Source organism: Lactuca saligna, chromosome 2 (assembly GCF_052625555.1).
Source record: "Lactuca saligna cultivar CGN05327 chromosome 2, ASM5262555v1, whole genome shotgun sequence".
Lineage (NCBI taxonomy): Eukaryota > Viridiplantae > Streptophyta > Magnoliopsida > Asterales > Asteraceae > Lactuca > Lactuca saligna.
Window position 1 is genome coordinate 109,717,773 of NC_136418.1, and position 6,388 is coordinate 109,724,160.

The following is a 6,388-nucleotide window of genomic DNA, read 5'->3' on the forward strand; positions in this document are numbered from 1 at the left end:
GATTTAAGTCCGTAATATAACAACCAATATGAAATATTAAGGCTAGGACCCAACACAATATTTTATAACCTGGAAGAGGGATGCCGTAATCCAAGCAAAAAATATTTGAAGGTAATTAAATGACGATTCACCAATTTACACCACGAAAAACGAAAAATAATTTTAGATTTTAAGTGAATTGAAACTCCTAGATCATTTGAGATTCATTGAACTATGCAATGGCATGTTTAAATCTCGATTGTGCCCTTCAAGTTTGTGGCTGAGATGGTGAGGACCACTAACAAGGAGTAAATAACCATGCAAATTAGCTTGGTACACCCAATGTTACCAACAACTAATCAATGTACCGGTAAACGACACACGCTCCATTGATCTATGATTAACATCATGATACCATTTTCCACACATTCTCCTTCCCAGATTAGTGTGTCGGTTAACCACACACGCTCCACTAACGACTTAACAAAGTACAAAGTGCAATTTCATGGGTTAGCACTATATTCACATTTTCCTAAAGTAACTAAGATTGAAAATTTAATAAAGTTTAGTTACTTTATATGTATCATTATACTTTTAATGAAGGAGAATCAGAGTCCTATCCAACCTATTCGGCTAACGACCCTCCAGTGGTCAAGGAAGCGGTGGGTGAGAGTAGACACCCATTAAACTGCTACTTTATAGGTAGTAACCTTATACTCCCCCCCCCCCCCCCCCACACCCCCATTATAGATCGGCTTCGTGAATGAGGCCTACTAATAGTAAGACTAACTTTGTTCTTATATATATATATATATATATATATATATATATATATATATATATATATATATATATTAAATCTATAATATTATAATAGTATTAGGGTAGAATTTTAAACTTTAAAGTTCTAGGGTTTAATTTGGAATTAAAGTATTCATAGGGAGAAACTTTTGGTTTCCATAACTTATGAGTTTAATATGGTTTTTATGGAATACTTCGTAGTGACAAAGAACATGGTTTGGCATGCGGAATTAAAGTTTGCACAATTAAACATCGTGATTTGGGTATTCAAGAGATGTATTGATTGTATATGGTGTTACACAAAAAGAATCTAGATCTAGAGTATATAAATAACACACACTTACACACTTAAATTTTACATCTCTCAAGCACACCTCTACAAGTGGACTAAACCCACCTTATATGGAGGTGTTTACATGTCCCTCTCTCACTCTCTATCTCTCATGTGTCATAAGGCTAATACTCCACATGCAAGTGGGTTTTGTTGGAATAGTGTCTAAGGCTACAACTATATTAGGCAAGTATTTGACCCGGTTGTGCATGGTCCTTTTGGGTTGCCTTCACCATAGCAATTTGACAGGATGATTTAGAATGAGAGAAGAAATATTATTATTTGATTAATGTAAGTCATAAATTAATTAGGAATTAATTTGGTGACTTAAAGAGATTAATTAAATAGAAGGGCATAAACTGTCAAGTGTATGATAGTTGCACTTTGGGCTATAATCCCTTAAGGATAAAGGGGGATGGTTTTGAGGGCTTTGGATAGACCTTGAAATCGTCCAAGGCTTATCATTAGGGTAATTGGATTGCTTAGGACCTAAGTTATCCGATTAGGGTTTAAGAGTGAAACCCTAAGAGCCTTACAAGTATAAATAGACCCTAGGGGTCATGGAAAATCGACACTCTTGTCTCTAAAGGAACCCTGGCCGATTTCTTCCTCCCCTCTCCTCTCTCTATAATCATCCTCTTACTAGTTGGTGTTTGTAAGCCATTAGAGGAGTGACAATTGTGACTCTAAGCTCCAAGGACAAGAAGATTCAAGCAAGAAACTTAAGCTAATCTTCTAGATCTGTTTTTCTTATGTTATTACCTAGATTTATTGTTCAAAAGTCTTGGATTCAATGCATGTTCAATTAGAGAAACCTAGATCCAAGCATTAGGGTTTGTATGTGCACATAGGAATGTTCATATGGCCAAAACCCATTAGTGGTATCAGAACCTAGATTGGTTTCTATTGAATTGATGCATTGGTTGCTTGTTTGATGCTTGCAAAATTCGAATTTTTTCACCCTGCCTGATGAACTCGGCGAGTCTATTGTGGTACTCGGCGAGTTTGAGCGTCAGAAAGAGCTAATTTCGGGATTTCTTGTTGTTTATCCTTTGGTAACTTACCTTAATCATGTTAGGTCAATATAAATCCGATTTTGAGATATATTTGAGTATATTCTTGACCTAATTGAAGATATTTATCAATTAATTAAATATTAATTTCGTTATGTGCTAATTGATTAATTATTTGAATTAAATTGCTAAATTGTTTTGCAAGAAATAATTAAATAAATCAAATATGGATAATTATGTAATTAAATGTTAATTTAGATTATTTGTTATTTGATCCCCTATGTTTTGAAAAGTTTAAAACTTTCCCTAAAGTTTTGAAATTTATGTTTTGTGATTAAAAGTTTAATTTAGACAATTAAAATCTCAAACCCTAAAATTTTACAAGTTTAAAATTCAACCTTGTACTAATATAATATTACAAGATTAATATATATATATATATATATATATATATATATATATATATATATATATATATATATATATATATATGTTAGGTTCATTTGAGACCATTCTAATTTTGTGAGACCGTGACACCAAATCTAAAAATAATTTTAAAATGCAAAATAAATGGAAAAATCCAAAAATTCTTTTTTTAAATATTATTTTCGGAACTTGAATTAACTAAAAAAATAATAAAATAATAAAAAATAAATAAAATAAATCACGTTTCTTTTTTTTTTTTTTGAAAAATACGTGAAATATTCTAAATAGAATATTACACTGACATATTCTAAAAAATAATTTTAAAATGCAAAATAAATGGAAAATCTAAAAATTCTTTTTTTAAATATTATGTTCGGAACTTTAATTAACTAAAAAAATATAAAAAAAAAAATCGTATTTTTTTTTAAATACGTGAAATATTCTAAATAGAATATTACACTGTATATATTCTAAAAATAATTTTAAAAAGAAAAATAAATGAAAAAATCAAAAAATTCTTTTTTTAAATATTATTTTCGGAAATTGAATGAACTAAAAAACAATTTTAAAAATTTAAAAAATTAAAAAATGCGTCTCACGGTCTCACAAAATTAGGCCGTCTCACATGAACCTAACCATATATATATATATATATATATATATATATATATATATATATATATATATATATATATATATATATATATATATATATATATATATATATATATATATATATATATATATATATATATATATTGTAAAGCCCGAAAACGGATCTACCAATGATCAAAACGAATAACATATGCACAATACGAATCAATAAGTAACAATCAATAAGCAAAATCAAATGAAACCAAGCTTGCATACGCTTTAAAGCAATAAAACGTCAGATACAACTTGGGAAAATATGAAGGCATCAACAACCTTTAAAGTCTGACACAACCCCTATTTATAGACTCGAATTTACAGCCGCAAAGTGTTTACGGCCGTAAGGAGTTTACGACCGTAAACACATACCGACTGTAAACTCAAAACAAACGTGATTATCCTACACACTCACTACCACTAACTACTATGCCTAGACCAAACCATTACTCAGGGTCTTTCAATCTCCCCCTTGGTTTGGACTAGCTCGGACTCATTCCTTTCTTCACTAGCATAACATCCATCTGGCCCATTACGCCGTTCCACATCTTCTTGCTCAAAATCTCAACAACCATTCTTGTATACGCCTTGGCTCCCTCCTCATAAACATCTTCAACAACTTTGATTTGAAAATTGCTTAGATAATGAATATCCCACTTTCGGAATTGCAATAGGTCTCTACGATCATACAATCGGATACATCCACTCTTAAGTTTAATGACTACACCAGAAGTATTCTCGTCATAAACCCAACACTCCAGAGAACTGAGCGATCCATCTTGATAACCTTGAGCAATAGGAAATTGTTTCAATTGCTTCGTGGGTGGCCACATGACTACCTGCAGAGGTTTATCAGAAGACGCTTCGAAAACATCAGGATGCTCCAAGATAAATGATTCGGCAGTTGGCATTGTCGGAAAACCCTTCTTGACTTGTTCATCCAAAAAGAACTTGAATTGTGAAACTTGAGAATTATTCAAAAGACTTATAAACGGAGCCTGTGATAACTCCGCAAGATCAACTTTCGTCAATGAACTAAAGGCATGAATATCTTTATATAACTCTAAATTACCACTTTTACGAATGATAATCCAAAGTCGAAGTACATCGTGAAACCCCCAAGCAGCCACACCAGATCGATCCCCAAACGTGTCTCGAAATCGAACAAGCTCTAGATCAGTTACAGTTACCATAGATCCACCCTTAGAAGCACTCCAAGTAGCATTCCGTTTGAACAACAATTGCCCCCTTTCTACATCATCTTCTTGACCTTTTCGAATTATCTCCTGAATATGAGGAGCCACAGGAGGATCAACTGCGATACGTTCAGCAGTGCCAGAGGACTGACCAATCGGTACGTCTACTGGAAATGCCTGCATGTGTAAATTAACTCTCTGTTCTTCTGCAGTTGCCTTATATTTATCACCAAAATCAGCTTCCAATTTCTTTTTCAATTCAAAGTAACTAGAAGTCAGCAGATTGAAATGTTCCTGTAAATCTGAAATCTGCTTACTCTTCAATTTCTTTTGTGATACTTGGATCAAAGTTATTGGACAATCTTATTCCACTTGTCGGTACCCTTATCTTCACATCTTCATCTGACCAATTGCTAGTATTGTGGTCCACTTAAACACGAAAGATTTGTGACGATTTTGGACATTTTACCAATGACATGATTCACACATATATCTAATTGTAAAATTTTGTAATTATGATACCTCCTAAATCTTAAATAAATTCACCTCATGACCATTTAACTGACTACAACCAGGGATATTGTTGTCCACCTAAAATGAGCAGCAAGATCTATAGACAATCTGTATGTGTTCAATTTTAAGTGTACTGGAACGTGTTTCCCGCTTCCTGATATGCCCCAGCCATCAAGAACTTCTAGAGTACTCCTTACACCGGGTGAGCAGACAACCATTCAGAGACAGAATAGATTCAGAATTCTATTACTTATTACTTCAGAGGGGTTGAGAAAAAGAAGGTTGCATATGCTGTGTACCAGGTCGGATTAGAAGTCATGCAAAGGAGACAGCATATGGCTAACAGATAAGAAGAATTTCATATATATAACTTGCAGAGAAATAGAGTTGCATATGTTTCAATCCAGGTCGGATCTCTTCCAATCACGCAAAGGGTGCAACATATGACTAACAGATGGAAAGAAAGAAAATGATATTCTACAGACCTAATTTATCGGAATTTACCAGTTGCCCCATCCAACCGGAATTAAGGACAGGATCCGCACATCAAGGAAAAGTTAAGCCACGGTTCCAAGTACGGGTTATTTAGTGTGACCGATATATTCCCATGTATATCTCCCTGCTCAACCTATCCGAGCGTCGTGACATCAGGTTAAACGGATCTAACTAGGTCAAAGTTTGTGAAGTCCTTAAATTCATTTAGGTTCCACTTTTCCTAGTCAAGTCCATTTAAAAACTTTCATGCCTACCAGCACATCGAGTACAGATCGTAGATGATTCAACTTAGGTACGTTACGCCGATTCAGGTAGCCCGTTATCACTTGTTAATTTCATTTCCCATCACAATACTTACAACCGAAGTTGTCAACTGAAATGCTAAACAAAAATGACACTATTTTGGGATTTTATCAATTTTAATTTTTTTTTTTTTTTATTTCTCCCCCTAAATTTGTGCATGGGTGAGAATACGAAATAAAACAATGCGCAAATTTAAACTAATCTAACAAAAAATAGACTAATGAAACAAAAAAAATAAAGTTAAAAAAAATAAAATCTTAATCCTCAAAACACATCATTTTCAGAAATCCCACAAGCACATCGAAGCGAGCTTTGTTAAAAGGTTTTGTGAACATGTCCGCCACATTGTTATCAATGTGGACCTGTTCTATTCGAATTAAGGAACGTTCATAACAATCTCTGATAAAGTGAATTTTAATATCGATGTGCTTGGTTTTAGAATGTTGGACTGGGTTCTTAGCAATTTGTATGGCAGCTTCATTATCACAATAGATAGGAGTTTCTAAATAATTCAAACCGTAGTCCAACAGTTGATGTTGGATCCAGATAACTTGAGAACAGCAAGCTGATGCAGCTGCATATTCTGCCTCTACTGTCGAATTCGAGACAGTGTGCTGCTTCTTGCATTACCATGAAACTAATCTGTCACCTAGGTATTGACATCCCCCTGAAGTTGATTTACT